Source organism: Palaemon carinicauda, chromosome 26 (genome assembly GCF_036898095.1).
Source record: "Palaemon carinicauda isolate YSFRI2023 chromosome 26, ASM3689809v2, whole genome shotgun sequence".
Taxonomy (NCBI): domain Eukaryota; kingdom Metazoa; phylum Arthropoda; class Malacostraca; order Decapoda; family Palaemonidae; genus Palaemon; species Palaemon carinicauda.
In genome coordinates, this window is record NC_090750.1 from 36,559,011 (window position 1) to 36,586,428 (window position 27,418).

A 27,418-nucleotide genomic window follows, 5' to 3' on the forward strand; every position below is an offset into this window, starting at 1 on the left:
AACCCAGAGAAAATCATTTGGATATCTGTAAAAGTCTAGTAGTAGTTTGTAGCTTCTCACTGATTTTTTAGCTAAAAATCGTCACTTGTGGACAAAAGTGACAGCCAAGGCATGCTTATAGCATGTATGAACATGAAATTTGGCAGAAACAAAGCTTATATATATCTGAATAAACCCTTAAAATGTTATTTTCATTAATAAAATAAATTTTTTAATATACTTACCCGGTGATCATATAAGCTGCAACTCTGTTGCTCGACAGAAAAACCTACGGACAAAATACGCCAGCGATCGCTATGCAGGTGGGGGTGTACATCAACAGCGCCATCTGTTGAGCAGGTACTTAGTACTCCAAGTCAACAAAGAACCAATTTTCTCCTCTGTCCACTGGGTCTCTATTGGGGAGGAAGGGAGGGTCCTTTAATATATGATCACCGAGTAAGTATATTCAAAAATTTATTTTATTAATGAAAATAACATTTTTCAATATTAAACTTAGCCGGTGATCATATAAGCTGATTCACACCCAGGGGGGTGGGTAGAGACCAGCATTACATGTTGACATTATTATGAGCTAAGTATTTTGTATTTCATTTTAGCAGTTATTCAAAATAACAAACATAAAATAAATAAGTACCTGGTAAGGAAGTCGACTTGAACAATACTCTGCCTTTTTAAGTACGTCTTCCTTACGGAGCCTCGCGATCCTCTTAGGATGCTGAGCGACCCCTAGGATCTGAAGTATCAAGGGTTGCAACCCATACAACAGGACCTCATCAAAACCTCTAATCTAGGCGCTTCTCAAGAAAAGACTTTGACCACCCGCCAAATCAAGTAGGATGCGAAAGGCTTCTTAGCCTTCCGGACAACCCAAAATACAATAATAAAACATTTCAAGAGAAAGATTAAAAAGGTTATGGAATTAGGGAATTGTAGTGGTTGAGCCCTCACCCACTACTGCACTCGTTGCTACGAATGGTCCCAGAGTGTAGCAGTTCTCGTAAAGAGACTGGACATTCTTAAGATAAAAAGACGCAAACACTGATTTGCTTTTCCAATAGGTTGCGTCGATTATACTTTGCAGAGATCTATTTTGTTTAAAGGCCACGGAAGTTGCGACAGCTCTAACTTCGTGTGTCCTTACCTTCAGCAAAGCTTGGTCTTCCTCATTCAGATGGAAATGAGCTTCTCGTATTAACAGTCTGATAAAATAGGATAAAGCATTCTTTGACATAGGCAAAGATGGATTCTTAACTGAACACCATAAAGCTTCAGACGGGCCTCGTAAACGTTTTTAAATAGAACTTAAGAGCTCTTACAGGACATAAGACTCTTTCTAGTTCATTTCCAACCATACGATAAGTTTGGAAAATCGAACGATATTGGTCAAGGCCGAGAAGGCAGCTCGTGTTTGGCTAGAGAACCAAGTTGTAGAACATGTAGCCGTTTCGGATGAGAATCCGATGTTCTTGCTGAAGGCATGAATCTCACTGACTCTTTTAGCTGTGGCTAAGCATAACAGGAAAAGAGTCTTTAAGGTGAGATCTTTCAGGGAGGCTGAATGTAGCGGTTCGAACCTGTCTGACATAAGGAATCTTAGTACCACGTCTAAATTCCAACCAGGTGTAACCAAACGACGCTCCTTCGTGGTCTCAAAAGACTTAAGGAGGTCCTGTAGATCTTTATTGTTGGAAAGACCTAAGCCTCTGTGACGGAAGACTGATGCCAACATGCTTCTGTAACCCTTGATAGTGGGAGCTGAAAGAGATCGTTCTTTCCTCAGATATAAGAGAAAGACAGCTATTTGAGTTACAGAGGTACTGGTCGAGGATACGGATACTGACTAGCACCAGTTTCGGAAGATTTCCCACTTCGAATGGTAGACTCTAAGGGTGGATGTTCTCCTTGCTCTAGCAATCGCTCTGGCTGCCTCCTTCGAAAAGCCTCTAGCTCTCGAGAGTCTTTCGATAGTCTGAAGGCAGTCACAAAGTGGAGGCCTTGGTGTACCTTCTTTACGCGTGGCTGACGTAGAAGGTCCACCCTTAGGGGAAGTGTTCTGGGAACGTCTACTAGCCATCGAAGTACCTCGGTGAGCCATTCTCTCGCGGGCCAGAGGGAAGCAACTAGCGTCAACCTTGTCCCTTCGTGAGAGGTGAACTTCTGCAGTACCTTGTTGACAATCTTGAACGGAGGGAATGCATATAGATCTAGATGTAACCAATCTAGTAGAAAGGCATCTATATGAACTGCTGCTGGGTCCGGAATTGGTGAGCAAAATATTGGGAGCCTCTTGGTCATCGAGGTTGCGAAGAGATCTATGGTTGGCTGGCCCCAGGTGGCCCAAAGTCTCTTGCATACATCCTTGTGGAGGGTCCATTCTGTTGGAATTATTTGTCCCTTCCGACTGAGACAATCTGCCATGACATTCAAGTTGCCTTGGATGAACCTCGTTACTAGTGATATGTCTAGACCTTTTGACCAGGTGAGGAGGTCCCTTGCGATCTCGTACAACGTCAGAGAGTAGGTCCCTCCTTGCTTGGAGATGTACGCCAAAGCCGTGGTGTTGTCCGAGTTCACCTCCACCACTTTGCCTTGAAGGAGAGAACTGAAGCTTTTCCAGGTCAGACGTACTGCCAGTAGCTCCTTGCAGTTGAAATGCATTGTCCTTTGACTCGAGTTCCATAATCCCGAGCATTCCCTACCGTCTAATGTCGCACCCCAGCCTACGTCCGATGCGTCCGAGAAGAGAACGTGGTTGGGAGTCTGAACAGTCAGGGGAAGACCCTCTCTAAGGTTGATATAGTCCTTTCACCAAGTCAGACAAGACTTTATCTTTCCGGAAACCGGGATCGAGACCGCTTCTAGCGTCTTGTCCTTTTTCCCGTGAAAAGCTAGATGGTATAGAAGAGGACGGAGGTGTAGTCTTCCTAGAGACACAAATTGATCCACGGATGACAGTGTCCCTACCAGACTCATCCACAGCCTGACTGGTCAGCGTTCCTTCTTCAGCATCTTCTGGATGGATAGCCGGGCTGGGGGCTGATCGTCTTGTTCAGCAACGTCCTCATCAGAGGGTTCCTCATCCGAAACTGATGAGGAAACGGCAACGGAGTGGGCAACGTCTGACTCGCTGAATCCGGTCGCACTGGTGGATGCGTGACGGAGCCGGACGCAATATAATGGCACTGCTGCACAGTCTGTGAACTGTCAACAACCATGGGTGCGCGAGGAAGTACAGCGTCAACCCGAAACTGTCTAGACTGTCTGGGTTGTGCAGTCAACACCCTACCGGGTTGCTGAGGTTGACGCACTGCGTCACAACAAGTCACCTCTGCTGGTTGTTGAACGTCCTGAACGTCAACAACCATCTCCGAGCGTCGCTTAACGTCAACGTGCGACTGGCAACCCACACTGGGTCGCATCGGTGGAGGAACCACCTCAACTGGCAGACGCGAGTAGGTTACCTCAGCGGCAACAGGGCGCACAACCGACCGGTTGGAAGGTTGTTGGCCAGGAGGAACCACCTCAACTGGCAGACGCGAGTAGGTTACCTCAGCGTCAACAGGGCGCACAACCAACCGGTTGGAAGGTTGTTGGCCAGAAGGTTCTTCACCGCATTTAAGTCCTCTATCAAGGACGCAAGCTTGGACTGCATGTCTTGCAGCAAAGCCCATTTAGGGTCTACGGGAGCAGGTGTGGCAACAGACGGGGTTAGCGACTGCGGCGGAACCATTTACCATCCCTGAAAGCCTTGTTATGTGTGACATAATAGTACAGCAAAACTTCAAAGGCTCGACTAAAGTGAGAAGTTGACCTGTAAACAACTTGGAGCGTCTCCTGGCTAGGCGCCAGGGCGAGTCTACCAGAATTGAGAAGTCTATCTGAGCAGAGGCATGCATCAGACTCTCGCTCTATAAGCCAGTTTAAAAGAAGGGAAATCAAAGGCTGAATCCCTAAAACTCCTCCTGGTGCAAAAACCAGTCGCCTAGCCAACATAACGCTCTAGGAGAGCGAGAGAGCACTAGCTTAAAAACAACGGCTTCGAAGTAGCTAGGCCTAGTGTAAGGGCTGACGTTTAGGCGAACGAGGAGCAGCAGTTACAAGATCCGGACGAAGATCCTTAAAAAAATCATCATGATTTAATTAAAGTCCATAGGAGGCTAAGCAGCTTAAGGCTCCTCTCCAAATGACAGAGTCCTCAAGGGAATATCAGTAGGAGGGAGAACAGCACTTCTCATCTCCAGGAGCCTTGTCCGATAAGAGCTAGGTTATCTCATTGAGTCTCTCACTGGTGCATTAGTAGCAGACCAGAAGGAAACGTCATGTAACTGCTTGACAGTCTGTGAACTGTCAACAACTGAACTGTCAACCACAACAGGTGCGTGAGGACATACAGCACTGGTGCATTAGTAGTGTTCACTCGAGACCGCTTTGACTGTCTATACTGAGCAGTCAAAACAACTCTAGAATGCGGAGGTTGACGCACCGCGTCAAAACACGGCAACTTAACTCCACCCTCCTGTTGTTGTGGTAACACGCGAACGTCAACGGAGGGTTCCGTGCGTCGGTGAACGTCAACATGCGTCTGGCAGGGTCGACTGCGCATGGGTGGTGGAACTCTCACAGCTGGAGTGCGGGAGCAGGTAGCATCAGCGTCTACTGGACGCACAACCGTGGTTGGTTGTAGGCTAACGGGTGCAGCATCAACCTTCTCCACACGATACTCCTGCATAAAAGAAGCTAACTGTGTCTGCATAGACTGTAGCAAAGACCACTTAGGGTCTACAGCAGCAGGTGCGGCAACAGACGGTGTTACTGCCTGTTGCGGTACCACTTTGCCTTTCTTAGGAGGTGTGCAGTCGTCGGAAGACTGCAGTGAGTCCGAACTGACCCAGTGGCTACAACTGGGCCGTTGGACTTGCGCGGAAGGGACCGACTTGCACTTAATAAGCTGCGAGACCTTGGTCCATGGTTTCTTACGAGAAACCTCTTCCGCAGACGAGAAATAAATGGGCTCTCTCGTCTTTGTGTGGGTGGGGCGATCTTGGGTAGATACGCCCGAAACCACGGAGGGAAAAACGTCTGTTCGTTGATCAAGGCCTGACGAACCCATAAGTCGTTCGACATTACTTCTCCCCTGGGCTTGGGAGCTTGCAAGAGGTCCCGGACTAGGTGAACGACAGGCACGAACAGACGAACCCTCGGACGCAACACTGTAACACTTGCGCATATCACTTTATCACTTCGATTTTCTGTTTTGCACTTATTTCACTGAAATCGAAACTTTTACTGATTTCTACCTGAAACACGCAATTCTACCCTTCATTAAAAGGTAGTAATTGCGAAATCAGTCGTATAATGCAGCACATTAATACTAGCAAAAAACAGAAAACATATATAAAGATAAAAAATTCAGTGGCTGGGAAAGAGACTAAACACTAGTTCAAATAAACTACGTTTACAATCTCTCACCGCACATAGCCTGGGGACAAGAATAAAACCCTAGAAACGTTTTACCTTCTTCCCCGTACAGCGACTAGGGAGGAGAGTAACACGAGAACAACGTTACCCGCTTGAACGGAACGTTTTCTCTCCTCTCTCTCCCTCCGTCTCTATCTCTCTCTCTCTTTCTCTCTTGATTTCGCACCTAAGAGAAGAGCCCAATTATATATCGTCAAAAAAAACATGTTATTTGACTAAAAGGAACAAACTGAAAGGTTTTCCAAATAAAAAGTTCCTTTAATTTAGAATTTAAAACATTTAAGTTAAGAAAGAATGAACGAAACGTCAGAAACGATTTACTCTTACTGCAAAGTGAAACCGTGATACTCTCTCTCTATCGTAACGATAGAGCGCATGTTGAACGTCCTGAACGTCAACAACTGCGTAGTCTAAAAACTAAACGTTAGTTCATCTTTGAAAACAGTACGAAGACTATCAAAGAAATTCTTTCATAAAACATTAAATTTAAAAAGTTTTAAATTCTTTAAAGGCTAACGGGCTCAACGTTGATTAACATCGGTTCCAATTTCGGACTGCCTACTATCAGGAAAGGTCGCATATAAACAAAACATAAAAATTTATTTTTATATGTTTATAATAAATGGAAAGTTAATCGAAGAGGCCTAATAAAGGCGGAGAGAAATAAAATATATGGATCTATAACGTGTTAAGCAAAATTACTAAAAACCTAAACACACTTCCGTCTAAGGGAAGGGTCGGCCATTTAAAAGTGAAAGAGAGTCCATACTCTCTTTGTCACCATAATTAAATCTATCCAAAACGAGTTCAAGTTTTGAGATGAAGATAAAACACCTGCATAGCGAAAGCTCAAAACTAGAATAGTGTACTTCACCAAATAGTTGTGAAAACAAATCCAGTTAGTAACAGCGTATTAGTAGGTCTTGCCGGTAGCCCGACAGAGAGAAAATTGGTTCTTTGTTGACTTGGAGTACTAAGTACCTGCTCGACAGATGGCGCTGTTGATGTACACCCCCACCTGCATAGCGATCGCTGGCGTATTTTGTCCGTAGGTTTTTCTGTCGAGCAACAGAGTTGCAGCTTATATGATCACCGGGTAAGTATATTGAAAAATTACATTTGAATATATTTATTGGTATAGGAGTTATTGACCCCACTGCCGAAAATATCAGCTGAATTATTCTGGGAACAATTTATTACACTGCCAAAAATAACCATTCAACCCATACAGAAATAAACATTTGCTGTGGCTTTTCTATGGCAGATATCAACATGAAGATTGGTATGGACAATGTATATATCTATCCCATAAATCCCTGGAAATTTCATTAAAATACGTGAAGTATTGGTACTGTGACTTTTCTATGGCAAGTATCAATGCGAAAATTGATATGAATGTAGTTCACATAACACCCATTAAACCCTGTTAAAATTATTTGGATATCTGTAAAACTCTAGCAATTTGCTCCTCCTCATTAATTATTTTACCCAAGTCGTCACTTACGAACAAAATTGAGAGCCAGGGCATGCCTATTGCAGATATAAACATAAAAATTGGCAGGAACAAAGCTTATATATATCTAAATAATCCCTCAAAATTTCATAGAATATATTTATTGCTATAGGAGTAATTGACTCCACCACTGAATATATCAGCTGCTCCCCCCCCCCACACGGCCTCCGCTCCGAAATCTATGGTTAGGGAATGACTGAGCTACGGGTTGAGTGAGATATCTTAAAAAAAATTTGGCATTTCATATATGGTCACTCACTTCGTTCGTGACAGAACATGGTAAAATTTTTCCCTTTTAGTGTCAGGATTATTTATCTACAATTAATTCCATATCAATCAGTACATTTTTTTAATTTAAAAAACCATGAACAGTACTGTATTGTGTGTATGTACAGTATGTATGTACACACAATGCTACTATGCATATTAAAACACTAGCGATATATTTTCTCATTTCGGTAATAAAAAAGTTAAAAAACGATTTACTGAACAATTAAAATTTATTGATTCTACAAAGAAAGATCACGTACATATCAACATCAATGAATCTTGCTTGTACTACAATAAAATAGCTTAAAAATACATGTAAAAAAAATCAGGTAGGTTACTTATTAATGTATCACCAAAGAATATTAATTGTTTAACTGAACAATAAAATAGCAACAGTTTAAAATATGCGTCAGTTGAAGAAAACGGTTTAGTAATGAATGATAGAAAATGTACCTCTCTCTGGTAAGAGTAACTTTAATAAAGTACAGTTCAGTACATATGTTACTGTATATTTCATACGTGTATAGTATTGTATTGTATGTATTGTACTATTCGTATTGTATTATATTCCATTTATAATTGCATTATTTTCTTATAACTACTTCATTTACAGGTATTAACACTTAGGTTAGGTATCACGTGTTCCACCAAAAATACAAACCTTCATTCATTACATCGGAGATTTACCTCAAGGTGGGTGGAAGTCCTTTCAACTGGCTATAACGTTTTGACCCAGGATAGCTCCATCTGAGCATGATAATGAGAAGGATGAGCATCCTGACACCTCATAAGCCAATGGTCTATAAATACCGAACTAACACCAGAACTCCTGCCCGCAAACAACTGCTAATAATCCTGTGGGATAGCTCCATCTGAGCATGATAATGAGAAGGATGAGCATCCTGACACCTCATAAGCCAATGGTCTATAAATACCGAACTAACACCAGAACTCCTGCCCGCAAACAACTGCTAATAATCCTGTGAGGAGCTAAAGCAACTATATCACTTGCTGTGCAACTACCATGGGGCCTATCAAAATGGACCGTGGCTGCGGGGGCATAAAAACAAGAATAGCGCCAACGTTATCCCTGCGTGTCGTAAGAGGCAACTAAAAGGGACGGGACGAGGGGGCTAGGAACCTCCTCTCCTGTACCTACATCCTGTGAGACATCGACAAAGAGATGGAGCTGGGGGGAGAGTGACTGCTCCCCGCACTCTAGTTTTGGGGTGTTTGAATGTGCGTGGATGTAGTACGATAGAGAGTAAAAGATGTGAAATTGGAAGTATGTTTAGGAATAGAAGGATGGATGTATTGGCCTTGTGTGAGACGAAGATAAAAGGAGAGGGTGAAGTGATGTTTGGTGAAATGTCTAGTAGAGTGTCTGGGATTGAAAGGGGAAGAGCGAGAGAGGGTGTGGCTTTATTGCTGAGTGAATGGATGACAGGTAAAGTAGTGGAATGGAAGGAGATATCATCTAGGTTAATGTGGGTAAGGGTTAGGTTGGGTAGGGAATGTTGGGCGTTTATCAGTGCGCATGGGCCAGGTAGTGAGAAAAGTAAAGAAGAGCGAAATGAGTTCTGGAATGAATTAATTAGGTGTGTAGAAGGACTGGGTAGAAGGAATTATGTGGTTGTCATGGGTGACTTAAATGCTAGAGTGGGCGCTGGAGAGGTAGTAGGTGTCATTGGGAAGTATGGCGTACCAGGTGAAAATGAGAGTGGTGAGAGACTGGTAGATATGCGTGTTGAGCAAGAGATGGTGATAAGTAATAGCGTTTTCAAAAAGAAAGATAAAAATAAGTATACATGGGTAAGAGTGGCAAATGGAAGAGTAGTAGAAAGGGCATTAATGGATTATGTGTTGATAACTAAAAGAATGTTTGGAAGATTGAAAGACGTGCACATGTTTAGGGGTATGGCTAACGGTATGTCTGATCATTTTTTGGTGGAAGGAAAACTAGTTGTAGCAAAAGAATGGGGGAATAGAGTAGGTGGATGTAAAAGGGAGGTAGTGAAGGTTGAAGAGCTAATAAAACTGGGGGTAAAAAGTAAATATCAGGAAAGGTTTAAAATGATATATGACGAAGTGAAAGTAAGAGAAACTGGCAATTTAGAGGAGTGGAAGTTAGTAAAAGAAAATTTTGTTGGAATTGCAAGTGATGTGTGTGGAAAGAAGGTTGTTGGAGGCAGCATGAGGAAGGGCAGTGAATGGTGGAATGAAGGAGTAAAGGTAAAAGTGAAAGAGAAAAAGAGGGCTTTTGAAGAATGGCTGCAGAGTAATAGTATAGAGAAGTATGAAAAATATAAAGAGAAAAATGTGGAAGTAAAGCGCAAGGTACATGAGGCAAAGAGGGCAGCTGACCTGAGGTGGGGTCAGGGATTGGGTCAGTCATATGAAGAGAATAAGAAGAAGTTTTGGAAAGAAGTGAAGAGAGTAAGGAAGGTTGGCGCAAGAATTGAAGAGACAGTGAAAGATGGAAATGGAAGGTTGTTAAAAGGAGAGGAGGAAAGGAAAAGGTGGGCAGAATATTTTGAAAGTTTGCTGAATGTTGAGGATAATAGGGAGGCAGATATAATTGCTGTTCCAGGTGTTGAGGTGCCAGTGATGGGAGATGAGAATGAGAGAGAGATTACAACAGATGAAGTGAGGCGAGTACTAGATGAAACGAGAGTAGGAAAAGCATCTGGTATGGATGGTGTGAAAGCTGAGATGTTGAAGGAGGGGGGTGTGACTGTACTTGAATGGTTGGTGAGATTGTTTAATATGTGTTTTGTGTTGTCAATGGTACCAGTAGATTGGGTTTGTGCATGTATTGTACCACTATATAAGGGTAAGGGAGATGTGCATGAGTGTTGTAATTCAAGAGGTATTAGTTTGATAAGCGTAGTTGGAAAAGTGTATGGTAGAGTAATGATTAATAGGATCAAGGATAAAACAGAGAATGCAATCTTAGAAATACAGGGTGGTTTCAAAAGAGGTGGGGGTTGTATGAATCAGATTTTTACAGTTAGGCAGATATGCGAGAAATATTTAGCAAAAGGTAAGGAGGTGTATGTTGCGTTTATGGATCTGGAGAAAGCGTATGATAGAGTTGATAGGGAAGCAATGTGGAATGTGATGAGGTTATATGGAGTTGGTGGAAGGTTGTTGCAAGCAGTGAAAAGTTTCTACAAAGGTAGTAAAGCATGTGTTAGGATAGGAAATGAAGTGAGTGATTGGTTTCCGGTGAGAGTGGGGCTGAGACAGGGATGTGTGATGTCGCCGTGGTTGTTTAACTTGTATGTTGATGGAGTGGTGAGAGAGGTGAATGCTTGAGTGCTTGGACGAGGATTGAAACTGGTAGACGAGAATGACCATGAATGGGAGGTAAATCAGTTTTTGTTTGTGGATGATACTGTACTGGTTGCAGACACAGAAGAGAAGCTTGGACGATTAGTGACAGAATTTGGAAGTGTGTGTGTGAGAGAAGGAAGTTGAGAGTTAATGTGGGTAAGAGTAAGGTTATGAGATGTACGAGAAGGGAAGGTAGTGCAAGGTTGAATGTCATGTTGAATGGAGAGTTACTTGAGGAGGTGGATCAGTTTAAGTACTTGGGGTCTGTTGCTGCAGCAAATGGTGGAGTGGAAGCAGATGTATGTCAGTGAGTGAATGAAGGTTGCAAAGTGTTGGGGGCAGTTAAGGGAGTAGTGAAAAATAGAGGGTTGGGCATGAATGTAAAGAGGGTTCTATATGAGAAAGTGATTGTACCAACTGTGATGTATGGATCGGAGTTGTGGGGAATGAAAGTGACGGAGAGACAGAAATTGAATGTGTTTGAGATGAAGTGTCTAAGGAGTATGGCTGGTGTTTCTCGAGTAGATAGGGTTAGGAACGAAGTGGTGAGGGTGAGAATGGGTCTAAGAAATGAGTTAGCAGCTAGAGTGGATATGAATGTGTTGAGGTGGTTTGGCCATGTTGAGAGAAAGGAAAACGGCTGTCTGCTAAAGAGGGTGATGAATGCAAGAGTTGATAGGAGAAGTACGAGAGGAAGGCCAAGGTTTGGGTGGATGGATGGAGTGAAGGAAGCTCTGGGTGATAGGAGGATAGATGTGAGCGAGGCAAGAGAGTGTGCTAGAAATAGGAATGAATGGCGAGCGATTGTGACGCAGTTCCGGTAGGCCCTGCTGCTGCCTCCGATGCCTTAGATGACCGCGGAGGTAGCAGCAGTAGGGGATTCAGCATTATGAAGCTTCATCTGTGGTGGATAATGTGGGAGGGTGGGCTGTGACACCCTAGCAGTACCAGCTGAACTCGGTTGAGTCCCTTGTTAGGCTGGGAGGAACGTAGAGAGTAGAGGTCCTCTTTTTGTTTTTGTTTCTTTGTTGATGTCGGCTACCCCCCAAAATTGGGGGAAGGGCCTTGGTATATGTATGTATGTATGTATGTTTCACTTTGCAGGTACAGTAGTGGTAGTGGAGGTAGACTCTCTCTTCCTTACGCATTGTAGTACCTGCATCACAAGAGAGCTCTTCTTGAATACCAGGGATGTACTTATGCTCGACTTCGTGTCATACACACTACTGTCGAAGAGAGAAAGGTTTAAGGGCACAGTTCATGACCTATCTGATCCACAAGGACAAGGTGTACCTCATCACCCTCTTCTCAACTCTGCCTGTGTTGACATGCAAGTGCTTGACTCATGGGTGAGATCCTTGAGTAAGTTTTAGTAGAGCCTCAGTGCTCTTAAGGACAAAAAGGCAGCCAATCAGGATCACCGGTTCAGAATTTGAGTCTAGCAACGAACTCAAGGATGAAGCTAAAAGCAACTTGCCCCCTTACCAGAGAATGGCTGATGTCGTAGGAGAGACCATGCAACTCGCTAACCCCTTAGCCGCGGTTAAAGCAAGAAGAAACCGTTTTGTGAGTTAGATCACAGCTCAAAGAGCGATGTACAAACTTGTAAGTGCTCCTTCTAGGCATAAGATAACATTCCACGAAGGTGATTACATTTCCAACGGTGAGCAAGCCTTTTCAAACACAGTACAGTATAAGCATAAAAAGCTCTTCCAAAGAAAAAACAGCAACACCTTTCAGTCTAAAGACTTGGCTTAAGGCTGAACAATAGCCTTTACCACCAAGAGTGAGCAAAGTTTGCCTCTTGAAAAAAGGTAAGAATTCCATGAAGAAGCGTATGGTGGTTCCAAGCAGAGAGACACCCCTTCCACAATGCTAACCACAAAAAATGCCTACTTTGCCTCGTAGACTGAGGTCATAGACCTACTGAGGTAATCGGAGATCTGTTTTGCTACTGGCTGCCAAGATCCACTCTCAGTAAGGAGATGCTGGATACCCTCTAGGTGCAAAGTCATAGGGATCCCATTGGTTGATTGTAAAACTAAACATATGGTTGATTTAGCAAGTTGTGGAGAGAAGGAAGCTTATCAGAACCTTAGTCAGCAGCAGCATAAAATTAGGGTATCATTCTGCATGTTGCAATAACAGGACTATCCATGTCATGGAGAGATTAGTTACGGATCTTACCCTGTTGAGGAATATCCTCATTAAACCAAAAGGGGGATCTCTTAAGATGTTCCGGTTATCCCATGGACGTCAGCAGGCAGCCTGAAGCGCTACCTATGGGTCTGGTACTGGCGAGCAGGACTGATGATACTGCTGGTTAAGGGATGTTGACAACGGGTCTATTGTCGGCGAACCACACAAAGTTGTCACTTTGTTTGCTATGCGAGGAACCAAAGACCCCCAGAACGAGCTGTCAGTCTTCCTGCTCAGTTTGTCTGCCGAAAAGTTCTTTTTGCAGGATACGAACTAGGCTGACAGGGAGATCACATTGTCTTCTGCCCCTCACAGAATTTCAATGGCTTGTTGCCATGAAACAGAACCTCCTGGCTTGTATAAATTTGTCCGTATTGTCGTGTTGTTACAACTAAGTTTAATTTATACCATTGCAAAATAATTATAACAACTTCATTTATTATCTAACCTTACCAAATCTTTCTATTTTATACTATCTCAGAACATACCACATTCACAAATAAACAGTCCACTGACTGCTGCTAAAGTCAAGAATCATAGCTCAATGTTGGAGAAGGGTCCTCACCAGTCTGACAGGACTAGCAAGTCGTTTAGATAATGTAGAAGACGAATGCTGTTGGAGTGCGCCTAAGCTGAACTTGGGTGAACACTCAAGTGAACCTTTGAGGGGCTGTCGCCAGACCAAAGCACAGTAGTGGAAAAGAGCATACTGTATCTTTCCACACAGATTAAATCCTAGGTACTTCTTTGAAGCTAGATGGATAGGATCTGGATGTACATGCCTTTGAGATCCCTTACGATCATATGGTCTGGACCTGAGCCCGCTAGGTATCGAACTACCTGGTGAGCCAATCTGTAGACTTGTGGAGTCTTGCGAGACCACAGTGACAAGGCACTGGGTAGCAAGCAGATTGCAAGATTAACTGCGAGTTCCAGAGAGATCAGCTCCACAGACCCAAAGCACTCTGGCATCCAATTGCTCTGTAAATAGACCAGGATCGCAAACTGGCCACTGATAAGTGACTGTAATCGCAAGTCACCACAGGTGCGCTAGCCTTGACATGTAGGCTTACCTGTGTCTTGCACTCTACTTCACGAAATAGTGAGTGTGAATGCAACACAAATACTTGGGCTGAGAGCAAGTGCAAGTGTTGTGCCATTCTTCCAAACTAAGTGAGCTAGGTGGTGACCTAACTTGGGAAGTGAGCATAGGTAACTACACAAGCTGTCTCTCCAAGCTGAGCTAGCGCTTACAAGCAGCCTGCTTACTGGGGTTATTGCCAACAGTAACAAAACGGTCGACGAGCATAAAGGGGTAAAGATAGGGGGTCTCTATCCTCACACTGAGTTAGCTCAGCAAGGACACTCGCTCTGGGAGGAGAGAACGCTGTAGGAGCGCTCTCGTGACCACCATCTTGCAACCCTCAGATGGAAGAGGATCTGTTGCTGCCATCCTTACACTAAGCTGACAAGGAAAAGCAACAAGGTCGAGGCCTCCAGGTCAAAAAGCAAAGGATGATATACTAAAGGCTAGGAAGGTACTCTAAGTGACTGCTCTGAAAATGTGCTCAAGTAAAAACCTCAGCACCTGCTCAGATCGTTTGAAAGATCACCTCTTTCCAGCAAACCTCTCTAATGAAAGTAGAGCTTTCACCTTTGGCGGCGCAATCCAGGCATGCATTGAGCTTGAATTAAGTTGCATGCCTGGCTCACGAGGTGTTGAGAGATCGCTTGCCTCAAGCAAAACTCTTAGGTGAAAGCCATCAGCCACTGAAACAGTTGCCAAGATCTCCTAGGAACTCTGAAGATCTAGTGCGCTTTTGCGTCGGAAATGCGAGCCGCTCCTAAGCCCTGTAGATAGACAAATTACCAGGCTAGGATTGCAGGCTCTAGTATCAACTGTGTCTGCTGAAAAACCCCAAAGGGTCGGTGAACTCAGAGGGAGAAAAAGGCGAGCATATCTCTCAAGGGAAAAGCTAGCTTCCACTTGAGTATGCTGAGGCCGCCGAGAGGTAGCTTAAAATGTAAACCCCCTAAATTGCTAGAAGCAATTTGATCACTGAACAAGTTAAGCGATCGGATCGCGAAGCAACCGCTTCCAATAAACGAGGCTGAAAACTTTGAATCAACAGCACTCAGCTAGGTTGTGTGTTGCTTACATGTCTCATACGACAGAGCAGCTTACACAGACGGAAACCGAGTTCCTCATAGAGGTTCTCTGACTTCAGGGAGGCCAAACTCCAAAAGAGGTAAAATGAGCCCCCGGGCAGAAAGTGTTCACCTTTAACCAACCTAAAGATCCCCGAGATGCTAATGTGTCATAACGGAATAAAACACACAGTAAAAGTTTCATTTGCCAATACCAGCGAGCGTGGGCGACATGTGTTTTTAACCAAGGCTAAGAGCAAAATGAAGACAGTATGAGTGAGCAGGGGGATGCTTCTCTGAGCTACCATTGGTAACACCTAGAACGGCTATTGATAACTTATTAAAAGTTTTCATGTTCGTATGCCAGCTTGTGCTGATTTGTTCTCCTACGAAAAGAACAAAGGTTTGTATTCTGTTGGGACAAATCAGTTTTAATATCAGAACAGTGATGGAAACTGATTTGTGCATAAATTTTTACTATTTTTCATAGGTGTAAATATTCTAACCTTTACACAAGGTTTACATGTGGTGTATACTATAGTTAAATTCTTCACATTTTACAATAACCAATAATAAACCCAAAGTTGTAGTAGTTGTTGTAAGGCTTGAAAATAACATATGCAAAGTCATCTTTTCCCAGTAATCTGAAGGAGTTTAGTCGTACTTCCAAATATTTCAACTAATTTGAAGTTCTGAGTGGCTCTATAATGAATTGTCACATAATGGGGGAGGTAGACCATATACAGTTATACGTCAGGATATGAAATTATTTCATTCCAGAATAGCTTTATCATGATTTTTTCCAATAATGAATCTGGTTTTACATGTAAATCACCTAATTCATTCCAAGCCCTACGAAAACACCACATTAAATTCTATAGTAAGGGTATAACCAGAATGAAATAAAGAAAATCACAAATTTTAAGTAATTTGTATTTTTCCTAACAGTACTTACCTCGAACTACTTTCTTAGGAGTATCTGGGATCTCCTCCCAACCGACCAGAATTTTGTGTAGTTTCCCCTAACTCCGTTTTCTATAGTGGGTACCTCTGGCGGATGAACACACGCCATGAGGCGACCCGGGATCAGAGACAGTGCTCGGCCAGGTCTCGGTCGTCAGTAAGTTTATGATAGATAAGGTTTCAGAAGTCCTGTAGGCAGCACTCGGGGCAGGATGGATGGGCCATAACCCAAAAGTAGTTCGAGGTAAGTACTGTTAGGAAAAATACAAATTACTTAAAATTTGTGATTTGTTCCAACACGGAGTACTTACCTCGAACTACTTTCTTAGGAGACTTAAACTTTAGGAGGTGGGAGTGGCCTTCCGGATTGAGAGACCGTCTGGCGAAGGGAAAAACGAACCTAGATAGGAGGCTAGGTTCTACTGACCCTAAAAGAGAAACGAGAACTAGGGAAAACTACGCAAAAAACTATGTTAGTGTCTTAGTAACTCACCTCTGTAAGAGTTTAAGAGTCTTCGGAGACGTATGCATCCAACTGAGCGTGTTCCCCATGGTAGATGAAGGGATCAAAGGTAATGGAGGGGAAGGGTGATAAGGGGGATAGGTAAGGAAGGAACCTGTGTCTCTTGGACTTACCTCCCACGGCTTCCCCGTGGCTACGCCTTTAAATCTTCTGGAGCGCAGCAATGACGGGACCAAGAGAGAAGCCATCCAAAGATTTCCTACAGCAGTCCTTTAGGTAGTGAGCCGTAAAGGTGGACTGTCTGGACCAAGTGCCTGCCTTCAGGATCTGGCCCACCGCCATATTCCTCTCGAAGGCCAATGAAGTACTCAGGCCCCTAATATCATGGGGTCTAGGCTTTCCCAAAAGGGAGACTCCGGAGCTGTCGTAAGCTCTCATAATTACCTGCCGTAACCAGAAAGAGAACGTATTCTTGGAGACTGGCTTCTTCACTAGCCCTGAAGAGACGAACAGACTCTTGATCCCAGGCCGAAGCCTGGACGTTCTCTCCAGGTACTTCCGCACTGCTCTGACTGGGCACAGTAAGAAGTCCCTCGGGTTGTCCGAACGCGGGATCGCTGGCACTGAGAACTCCTCAAACCTAAGGTCCCAGTAAGCTGGGTTCTGAGTTTTAGCTACAAAGTTAGGTAAGAATCTGAAAGTTGCTTCCCGCAAACCCTTCGAGTGCGAGACCTCGTATAACAGCCCATGATGGAGCTCACTTACTCTCTTCGCCGAAGCAAGAGCTAACAGGAAGACCGTCTTGAGGGCGAGTTCCTTGTCCAGAATATCTTTGAGGGGTTTGAAGGGCGGCTCCGGCAGAACTTTCAGCACTCTAGCCACATCCCACTGGGGTACACTAGAAGCCTGGGGGGAACACAACTGTTCGAAACTCCTAATGAGCATCGAGATTTGTCTAGACGCTCCTAGATCAATGCCTTTCAAGAGGAAGACTTGGCCCAACACCGCCCGGACTCCCTTGATGGCTGGAATAGACGTACCAACGTCGTCTCTCAGATTGACCAGGAAGTCGGCTATCTCATGAATGGAGGCCTACAACGGCCTGATGTTCTGTGAGGAGCACCATTTAGAAAAGGTGGCCCACTTCGCCTGGTATATCGCGACCGAGGACCGTCTTAAGTAACCCGACATCCTTGTTGCGGTTTTCGACACGCTGCTGTTGGGTCTGGCACAGGAGAACAAAACACAGGGAGCTGTGCATTTAGTCTCGTGGCGAAGAGGTCCATCACCGGCGAGCCCCACTTCAGGATGACCGTCCGGGCCACTCCCGGGTGTAGGGACCACTCCGACCTTACTACTTGACCTATCCTGCTGAGGCCTTCAGCTAGAACGTTCTTCTTTCCTGGAATGAACCTGGCTGTAACCTCAATCAGTTCTTTCGCTCCCCATTAAAGGAACTGCGTCGTGAGACTGCACAGCTCCTTCGACTTCAGTCCTCCTTGCTTCTTCACGTAAGCCACCACCGTGGCGTTGTCGCACATCAGAGCCACGGTGTTTCCCTGGAGTAGATGGTCGAATTCTCGGCATGCCCTTTGCATAGCCATCAGCTCTAGCACGTTTATGTGACGGCTCTTCTCCTCGAGGGACCATTTCCCTTTTACTGACTCGTTGAGAACATAGGCTCCCCAACCCTCCTTCGATGCATCCGTGAACAGCAGCATCTCCGGAGGATCGATTGCGAAGGACATTCCTTTGAGGGTGTTTGTCCTGTCGTGCTACCACTTCAGGACTTCGTTCGTCTCCGGGAATACCGGGACTATTTTATGCGGAGAGTCCCCCGGGGTCCAGAGCTCCTTCAGGTTCACTGAACTCCCGAGTTTGAGCCTCCCCTGGAGGACCAACTTCTCCAACGACACAAGGTGGCCCACCAATCTCTGCCAGTCCTTGGCTCTCCTGGGCTAGTCCGTTAGGAAGGGTCGAAGTATCTGATCCAGATTGTCTAGCCTCTCCGAGGAGGGGAAGGCCCTCACCAACTGGGAGTCTAGAACCATCCCCAGGTAGGTCATCCTGGTGGAGGGCGTCAACTGCGACTTTTCCAGGTTGATGGTGATACTCAAGTCCCTGCAGAGCCGTAGAAGCTTCACGCCTTGCTCCCTCAGTGCTCTCTCTGAGGCTGAAAGCAACAACCAGTCGTCTAGGTAACGAATCAGGCGGATACTCTGGTCGTGTGCGCAGGCTGAGACTGTTGCGAAGACCCTCGTGAAGACCTGAGGAGCTGTCGACAGTCCGAAGCATAAGGTTCTGAATTGGAACGCTTGGGTACCCCACTTCACCCTTAAGAACTTCCTGTTGGAGGGGTGGACAGGTATCTGAAAGTAGGCGTCCTTGAGGTCTACGGATATCATGAAGTCCCCTTCCCTCAAGGCCGCCAACACCAACTTCGGGGTGTCCATCTTGAAGTCGGTCTTGCACACAAACTTGTTGAGGGCCGACAGATCTATGACCGGCCTCCAACCCCCAGTCGCTTTCTCCACCAGGAAGAGTCTGCTGTAGAACCCCAGTCCGGGATTCCTGACTGGTTCTAACGGCCCTGCAATGCTGTTCTCCTCAAGGGGTCCTTGGGCACCAACCACTCTGCCTGTTGGTCCGGGATCAGAGGGGGCGGTTCCGCTAGGAAGGGCAACCTGTACCCCTCCTTCAGTACTGCTACGGTCCACGGATCCGTTTCGTAGTCCCGCCAAGCTTGACAAGTGTTTGAGGCATCCCCCTACCTGAGGCTTTGGCAGGAGTAGGGGGCCTCTCTTCCTATCTCTTCCTAGAGGCGCAGCTGGAGTTGGAATAGGAAGGCCTCAAGTTAGACTGTGGGGCTGAACTACCCCTACGGGAGGGCTGCGGAGCTTGGTGCCAAGACATCGACGGGGACTCCCTCCTCAGTTGGACTGGCGAAACATGGGACGGGTGAGAGACGTCTGAAGAGGGTCTCCTGTGAGCTGACCGTCTTGCAGACGGGGGTCTGGGCTCTCCCACTTCTTTAAGCTTCCTGACCCTCTCCATCACCTCCTCGACCGCCTTCAGGGGGAACACAGACTCGCCCTAAACTGGAGAGTTCCTCAATGTCTTCGCTTCCCGTTCGGGTAACCTCCTCACCAACTTGCTCAGCACTGTGTCCCTCTTCCGCAGGACCCAGTTGGCTGCTTGAGGGAGAGATTGGCAGGAAAGAAATTTCAGCGCTTTGCTCCCGAACTGATCAGTTCCCTTAGTAAGGACTGATTCTCGGGGACGGAGAGGTCATGAGAGGACTGGAACCCCACTAGCGTGCAGGTCCACCAGTCCAACCACGGAGACACGTACACCAGGTCTAGGGCCATATCCTCCATCATGGAGGTTTCCCCTGGTGAAAAGCACACCGGAGCAGAGGATGTCCTGTCTTCTGCCGCTCCCTGGTCCAAAATAGCGATCGCTGGCTCGACCGTACGGGGGCCCTCCGCGACGACCCTCCGGAACATCAAAGCGTTTTGAGTTTTAAGTCCCGAGAGAAGTTTGGAGGCACCCTGGCTCCTGGGGGCATCCGCTTGGCTGGCTATGAACCTGTCTATGTGGTCAATACCCAGCTTCACGTCCCTCGCCAGGGGTAGGGCTAGGGAAGGCTTCTGTTGAACTGGTTTGTCTACCAGTCTGCTAAGCCCCGAGAGCCAGGCTTGTTCTGCCGAGGGCTTAGGCTCATCCAATCTATGGTGGCGCCTGATGAGAGCCAAGACTTTCCGGTAGGAGGAGACGTCGTCCGAAGAGCACTCTCCTCCTTCTACCAGGCCTTCCGTTATTTGATCCTCCGCATGGGGAGCCTCGTCTATGACGGATGGATCCGCGTGGGGAGGTAGAATCTTCTTCTCCTGCTAAGCCATTGGCGGGTCGACCCGCGGAGCGGGCGGCTCCTCTGGGACGGGAGTAACCGTCATGGGTCTACTCCCTCCCGCGGAGCTCCGGGCTTCCCCGGACCAGCTGGCTGGCTTTGTTGCTCAGGGAAAGCCGTCAAAGTACCGGAGGCTGGGACAAAGCTGGCAGGCCGAAGGAGTGACTCTTTCCACTGGGCGGACGGAGCCGGAGCCTTCGCGGACATATGCTTGTCTACCGTGACCTGGTGCGTCGACCTCTGACGAAGATCGGGTCTGCTGGAGGAGCCGTGCCGCGAAGGTAACGATCTAGGAAGCCAACAAGAGGTGCCCGGGGCGGAGATGCCTCAAGGGGTCCTTGGGCACCAACCACTCTGCCTGTTGGTCCGGGATCAGAGGGGGCGGTTCCGCTAGGAAGGGCAAACTGTACCCCTCCTTCAGTACTGCTACGGTCCACGGATCCGTTTCGTAGTCCCGCCAAGCTTGACAAGCGTTTGAGGCATCCCCCTACCTGAGGCTTTGGCAGGAGTAGGGGGCCTCTCTTCCTATCTCTTCCTAGAGGCGCAGCTGGAGTTGGAATAGGAAGGCCTCAAGTTAGACTGTGGGGCTGAACTACCCCTACGGGAGGGCTGCGGAGCTTGGTGCCAAGACATCGACGGGGACTCCCTCCTCAGTTGGACTGGCGAAACATGGGATGGGTGAGAGACGTCTGAAGAGGGTCTCCTGTGAGCTGACCGTCTTGCAGACGGGGGTCTGAGCTCTCCCACTTCTTTAAGCTTCCTGACCCTCTCCATAACCTCCTCGACCGCCTTCAGGGGGAACACAGACTCGCCCCAAACTGGAGAGTTCCTCAATGTCTTCGCTTCCCGTTCGGGTAACCTCCTCACCAACTTGCTCAGCACTGTGTCCCTCTTCCGCAGGACCCAGTTGGCTGCTTGAGAGAGATTGGCAGGAGAGAAATTTCAGCGCTTTGCTCCCGAACTGATCAGTTCCCTTAGTAAGGACTGATTCTCGGGGACGGAGAGGTCATGAGAGGACTGGAACCCCACTAGCGTGCAGATCCACCAGTCCAACCACGGAGACACGTACACCAGGTCTAGGGCCATATCCTCCATCATGGAGGTTTCCCCTGGTGAAAAGCACACCGGAGCAGAGGATGTCCTGTCTTCTGCCGCTCCCTGGTCCAAAATATCGCTGGCTCGACCGTACGGGGCCCTCCGCGACGACCCTCCGGAACATCAAAGCGTTTTGAGTTTTAAGTCCCGGGAGAAGTTTGGAGGCACCTGGCTCCTGGGGACATCCGCTTGGCTGGCTATGAACCTGTCTATGTGGTCAATACCCAGCTTCACGTCCCTCGCCAGGGGTAGGGCTAGGGAAGGCTTCTGTTGAACTGGTTTGTCTACCAGTCTGCTAAGCCCGGAGAGCCAGGCTTGTTCTGCCGAGGGCTTAGGCTCATCCAATCTATGGTGGCGCCTGATGAGAGCCAAGACTTTCCGGTAGGAGGAGACGTCGTCCGAAGAGCACTCTCCTCCTTCTACCAGGCCTTCCATTATTTGATCCTCCGCATGGGGAGCCTCGTCTATGACGGATGGATCCGCGTGGGGAGGTAGAATCTTCTTCTCCTGCTAAGCCATTGGCGGGTCGACCCGCGGAGCGGGCGGCTCCTCTGGGACGGGAGTAACTGTCATGGGTCTACTCCCTCCCGCGGAGCTCCGGGCTTCCCCGGACCAGCTGGCTGGCTTTGTTGCTCAGGGAAAGCCGTCAAAGTACCGGAGGCTGGGACAAAGCTGGCAGGCCGAAGGAGTGACTCTTTCCGCTGGGCGGACGGAGCCGGAGCCTTCGCGGACATATGCTTGTCTACCGTGAACTGGTGCGTCGACCTCTGACGAAGATCGGGTCTGCTGGAGGAGCCGTGCCGCGAAGGTGACGATCTAGGAAGCCAACCAGAGGTGCCCGGGGCGGAGATGCCTCAAGGGGTCCTTGGGCACCAACCACTCTGCCTGTTGGTCCGGGATCAGAGGGGGCGGTTCCGCTAGGAAGGGCAACCTGTACCCCTCCTTCAGTACTGCTACGGTCCACGGATCCGTTTCGTAGTCCCGCCAAGCTTGACAAGTGTTTGAGGCATCCCCCTACCTGAGGCTTTGGCAGGAGTAGGGGGCCTCTCTTCCTATCTCTTCCTAGAGGCGCAGCTGGAGTTGGAATAGGAAGGCCTCAAGTTAGACTGTGGGGCTGAACTACCCCTACGGGAGGGCTGCGGAGCTTGGTGCCAAGACATCGACGGGGACTCCCTCCTCAGTTGGACTGGCGAAACATGGGACGGGTGAGAGACGTCTGAAGAGGGTCTCCTGTGAGCTGACCGTCTTGCAGACGGGGGTCTGGGCTCTCCCACTTCTTTAAGCTTCCTGACCCTCTCCATCACCTCCTCGACCGCCTTCAGGGGGAACACAAACTCGCCCTAAACTGGAGAGTTCCTCAATGTCTTCGCTTCCCGTTCGGGTAACCTCCTCACCAACTTGCTCAGCACTGTGTCCCTCTTCCGCAGGACCCAGTTGGCTGCTTGAGGGAGAGATTGGCAGGAGAGAAATTTCAGCGCTTTGCTCCCGAACTGATCAGTTCCCTTAGTAAGGACTGATTCTCGGGGACGGAGAGGTCATGAGAGGACTGGAACCCCACTAGCGTGCAGGTCCACCAGTCCAACCACGGAGACACGTACACCAGGTCTAGGGCCATATCCTCCATCATGGAGGTTTCCCCTGGTGAAAAGCACACCGGAGCAGAGGATGTCCTGTCTTCTGCCGCTCCCTGGTCCAAAATAGCGATCGCTGGCTCGACCGTACGGGGCCCTCCGCGACGACCCTCCGGAACATCAAAGCGTTTTGAGTTTTAAGTCCCGGGAGAAGTTTGGAGGCACCCTGGCTCCTGGGGGCATCCGCTTGGCTGGCTATGAACCTGTCTATGTGGTCAATACCCAGCTTCACGTCCCTCGCCAGGGGTAGGGCTAGGGAAGGCTTCTGTTGAACTGGTTTGTCTACCAGTCTGCTAAGCCCGGAGAGCCAGGCTTGTTCTGCCGAGGGCTTACGCTCATCCAATCTATGTTGGCGCCTGATGAGAGCCAAGACTTTCCGGTAGGAGGAGACGTCGTCCGAAGAGCACTCTCCTCCTTCTACCAGGCCTTCCGTTATTTGATCCTCCGCATGGGGAGCCTCGTCTATGACGGATGGATCCACGTGGGGAGGTAGAATCTTCTTCTCCTGCCAAGCCATTGGCGGGTCGACCCGCGGAGCGGGCGGCTCCTCTGGGACGGGAGTAACCGTCATGGGTCTACTCCCTCCCGCGGAGCTCCGAGCTTCCCCGGACCAGCTGGCTGGCTTTGTTGCTCAGGGAAAGCCGTCAAAGTACCGGAGGCTGGGACAAAGCTGGCAGGCCGAAGGAGTGACTCTTTCCACTGGGCGGACGGAGCCGGAGCCTTCGCGGACATATGCTTGTCTACCGTGACCTGGTGCGTCGACCTCTGACGAAGATCGGGTCTGCTGGAGGAGCCGTGCCGCGAAGGTAACGATCTAGGAAGCCAACCAGAGGTGCCCGGGGCGGAGATGCCTCAAGGGGTCCTTGGGCACCAACCACTCTGCCTGTTGGTCCGGGATCAGAGGGGGCGGTTCCGCTAGGAAGGGCAACCTGTACCCCTCCTTCAGTACTGCTACGGTCCACGGATCCGTTTCGTAGTCCCGTCAAGCTTGACAAGTGTTTGAGGCATCCCCCTACCTGAGGCTTTGGCAGGAGTAGGGGGCCTCTCTTCCTATCTCTTCCTAGAGGCGCAGCTGGAGTTGGAATAGGAAGGCCTCAAGTTAGACTGTGGGGCTGAACTACCCCTACGGGAGGGCTGCGGAGCTTGGTGCCAAGACATCGACGGGGACTCCCTCCTCAGTTGGACTGGCGAAACATGGGATGGGTGAGAGACGTCTGAAGAGGGTCTCCTGTGAGCTGACCGTCTTGCAGACGGGGGTCTGGGCTCTCCCACTTCTTTAAGCTTCCTGACCCTCTCCATCACCTCCTCGACCGCCTTCAGGGGGAACACAGACTCACCCCAAACTGGAGAGTTCCTCAATGTCTTCGCTTCCCATTCGGGTAACCTCCTCACCAACTTGCTCAGCACTGTGTCCCTCTTCCGCAGGACCCAGTTGGCTGCTTGAGAGAGCGATTGGCAGGAGAGAAATTTCAGCGCTTTGCTCCCGAACTGATCAGTTCCCTTAGTAAGGACTGATTCTCGGGGACAGAGAGGTCATGAGAGGACTGGAACCCCACTAGCGTGCAGGTCCACCAGTCCAACCACGGAGACACGTACACCAGGTCTAGGGCCATATCCTCCATCATGGAGGTTTCCCCTGGTGAAAAGCACACCGGAGCAGAGGATGTCCTGTCTTCTGCCGCTCCCTGGTCCAAAATAGCGATCGCTGGCTCGACCGTACGGGGGCCCTCCGCGACGACCCTCCGGAACATCAAAGCGTTTTGAGTTTTAAGTCCCGGGAGAAGTTTGGAGGCACCCTGGCTCCTGGGGGCATCCGCTTGGCTGGCTATGAACCTGTCTATGTGGTCAATACCCAGCTTCACGTCCCTCGCCAGGGGTAGGGCTAGGGAAGGCTTCTGTTGAACTGGTTTGTCTACCAGTCTGCTAAGCCCCGAGAGCCAGGCTTGTTCTGCCGAGGGCTTAGGCTCATCCAATCTATGGTGGCGCCTGATGAGAGCCAAGACTTTCCGGTAGGAGGAGACGTCGTCCGAAGAGCACTCTCCTCCTTCTACCAGGCCTTCCGTTATTTGATCCTCCGCATGGGGAGCCTCGTCTATGACGGATGGATCCGCGTGGGGAGGTAGAATCTTCTTCTCCTGCCAAGCCATTGGCGGGTCGACCCGCGGAGCGGGCGGCTCCTCTGGGACGGGAGTAACCGTCATGGGTCTACTCCCTCCCGCGGAGCTCCGGGCTTCCCCGGACCAGCTGGCTGGCTTTGTTGCTCAGGGAAAGCCGTCAAAGTACCGGAGGCTGGGACAAAGCTGGCAGGCCGAAGGAGTGACTCTTTCCGCTGGGCGGACGGAGCCGGAGCCTTCGCGGACATATGCTTGTCTACCGTGACCTGGTGCGTCGACCTCTGACGAAGATCGGGTCTGCTGGAGGAGCCGTGCCGCGAAGGTGACGATCTAGGAAGCCAACCAGAGGTACCCGGGGCGGAGGTAGCCTAGACGAGTTGACTCCAGGGGATCATGACCCGCACCCATTTACCCTTAGACCAGCGGCTCCCCTTGTATTTCTTCCTAGAGGTCCTGGATCGTCTCCTGCCGTGGAGCGATCGTGAGCGGGACCCCTCCCGTTTCCTCCTCGAGTCCCTCGGACCTTCATCCTCCGAGGAGAACGAATCTGATGAGAAGGAGGAGAACTATGACAGGGAAGAAAGCGAACCCGCGGAGTCGACTGATACGTCTAGAGTTGCTGGGAGATCTTCGTGCCTGTCCGCTGGCGAAGAGGGCTGCAGAAAGACGGGCGGGAGCGTTGACGACGGCGCCGGGGGAGACCGAGGAAGTTTCTTGTGGGCGAACCAGGTGTCAAACTCTTCCTCCAGTCTCATAGGCGACCTGAAGGGCATCCTGGGTGGCGCCCAGGCGACGGGTTCCGAATTCGATGATCCTACATCTTTCTCGGCGTCTCCCCCGGTCGCTGAAGCACCTGAAATACATACTCATGATGCAGGGGAAGAGGCCGTAGAAGGCTTCCCCCACATCGGATCATCGGCAGAGACGGACCCTGCGGGCACCAAGACCTCATCTCCCGAACACACTCCCGCCCCTCCCTCAGGCCCCCCACATGCCTGAACCGACACAACATCCCCACCAACAGACATATCAGACTCTTGGGGAAGGGCAATGGGCCACTTCTCCGCAACGTTCTTACCTCGTCCCCTACTCTGGGTAGGGGAAAGCGGTAGGGAACCCCTCTCCGACAAGGCATCGGGCGACGCTAAAGGCGAGGAGATGCTAGCCTTCTTGGGCGATCTCTTGGCTGCTTTCTTCTTTTTCGTACCGTAGAGAACCCACTGGATCTCATTCCAAGACTCGCACTCCGGACACGTGGTTGTAGGGGAACAAACACTGCCCCTACACGAAGAACACAAAGTGTGGGGGTCAACCTCCGGCTTGGAGAGAAAGGCACCACAAGATTTACCGGCCATAGGCCCGGGGCAATGACGGGGATGCTCCATAATGAAACACTAAAGCACCAATCGACACAGGGACACAGAGGAAAGAGGTGGATAAGGTTAGGATTGAACACGTGGGGACCATGTGGAGACATAAAGGGTCGCACTAGGTGAAGAAGCGCGGCGAGATGTTAATCACGTCGCGACCAGAAACTTCCTGACGACCGAGACCTGGCCGAGCACGCTCTCTGACCCCGGGTTGCCTCATGGCGCGTATTCATCCGCCAGAGGTACCCACTATAGAAAACGGAGTTAGGGGAAACTACACAAAATTCTGGTCGGTTGGGAGGAGATCCCAGATACTCTTAAGAAAGTAGTTCGAGGCAAGTACTCCGTGTTGGAACAAAAGACATTTGAATCATTCAATATACTGAATGAAGTTGATATATGAGAACATAATGTAATAATGAGTTTTTCATGAGTTATCATGAGCTTTTCGTATACAGAAACTTTCATATTTAGAGGTATTACTGTATACAGTATAACCATATATGGCTTTCACAATTTTTCCTAGCATTTCGAAAAATATTTGTTCTTTTACTGCTCTATTGAGTCTGTAGTATAATGAAGATGAGTTACACATACCAAAAATACATTTCCAATGCTTAATAGAGATACAAACTGTGCAAATTTTTTATTACCAATTAGGAAGATATGTAAAAGCATCTGCAAAGTACTTAAAACTGAATACGATTAATTATTTGAAGTGCTTATTGCCCATAGTAATGTAAGTCTGTCTACCATGGCACTTCTCAAAGTTTTGGGAGAGCCGACATAAAAAATAAAAGAAACAAAAGGGGATTTTTCTTCTCCTTATTTCTCTTTGCCTGATAAGGGAATCAGTCCAGTTTGGTGTGTACTGCTAGGGTGACATTGCCCACCCTCTCCTGTATTTTACCACAAATAAAGCTTC

General features: G+C 48.5%; 1 protein-coding gene across 1 annotated transcript in view; it reads right to left on the bottom strand.

Annotated features, from left to right (window-relative positions):
* The window catches only part of LOC137619487 (nuclear pore complex protein Nup107-like), a 191,547-nt gene that overhangs the window by 45,423 nt on the left and 118,706 nt on the right, over positions 1-27,418 (bottom strand). The window lies entirely within an intron of this gene.